Source organism: Octopus bimaculoides, chromosome 6, assembly GCF_001194135.2.
Source record: "Octopus bimaculoides isolate UCB-OBI-ISO-001 chromosome 6, ASM119413v2, whole genome shotgun sequence".
NCBI classification, from domain to species: domain Eukaryota; kingdom Metazoa; phylum Mollusca; class Cephalopoda; order Octopoda; family Octopodidae; genus Octopus; species Octopus bimaculoides.
Genome location: NC_068986.1, coordinates 75,435,728 through 75,437,139, shown reverse-complemented (window position 1 = coordinate 75,437,139; position 1,412 = coordinate 75,435,728).

Sequence of the window (1,412 nt, the reverse complement as noted above, 5' to 3'; positions counted from 1 at the left end):
ATATATATATATATATATATATACGACGGGCTTCTTTCAGTTTCCGTCTACCAAATCCACTGACAAGGCTTTGGTCTGCCCGCGGCTATAGTAGAAGACACTTGCACAAAGTGCCACGCAGTGGGACTGAACCCGGAACCATGTGGTTCGTAAGCAAGCTAGTTACCAGACAGCCACTCCTACACCATATATCTATGATTTTCTTTCTTCGTTTGATAAATGCCTGTTGTAGGCCACACTTTTTAATTCCACTATAAATTCAAATGTAGAACTTATACTAGCACAACAAAGCTGGCTGTGTCCAGGTCGTTTGTTCAAAAGTTTACCTGTTTAATATCTAAAATGATGGTAGGTCGTGTACAATGATGTATTCTTTTTTTACGACTAGATTAAGTAAAATTCTATTGAAATAGCTTTCGTACATTTTAAACGTAATTTGCTTTTGCTATTTTATACCTACGCCTCACTAAGGATTGCACTAGTGGAACAGATCGAGGATTACAAATTGGATTTGTTACTTGCCGGCACTTGAAGTCTACAAGGATGTACTATTTCACTGAGATCTTTGTGCCGCTACCCAGCCATTTTCTGGCGTCGTCTACGTCGATGTGCCTTGATTCTTAAGGAATTCTTATAACTAAATTACATTCATACATACATACACATATCTATCTATCTATCTATCTATCTATCTATCTATCTATCTATCTATCTATCTATCTGTCTGTCTGTCTGTCTGTCTGTCTGCCTGTCTGCCTATCTATCTATCTATCTATCTATCTATCTATCTATCTATCTATCTATCTACAATGGATTTATTTCATTTTCTTCTTACCAAACCCACTCTCAAAGCTTTGGTCGGCCCGCGGCTATAGGAGAAGACATTTGCCCGACGGACTGTGCAGTGAGACTGAACCCATGATTACATGGTTTCGAAACAACTTTCTTACAAACACAGCCACACTTACATAACTTGTATATACATATCGTCACCACCGCCGCAAATAATTCGATCTCTGATGAGATGATACAGCGGAATTTCCAAATCCTATTAGAAATAGCAGCAAAAAACCTTCCTCAATAAGTCCTTACGTACTTAGAAAAGGATATAATAGCAGTATATTTTTTAATTGGTCATATATATATATATATATATATATATATACAAAAGCAAATAGTAAATGAGTATATGCATATATACGTACAGGTATGTGCGTACCGACATCCACCTGTATGTATAGGTGCATATCTGGGTACAGGACATTGCAAACAAAACGTAGACGAGAAAACACACAAGCCACATAGAGAACATTCTACTTCATCAGCTACCCCCGTTTTAACACCGGCGTTTCGAAGAGCTGGGCAGGACGCATCATTAAAACGGCTCTTCCCATGGACCGCAAATTAAATCT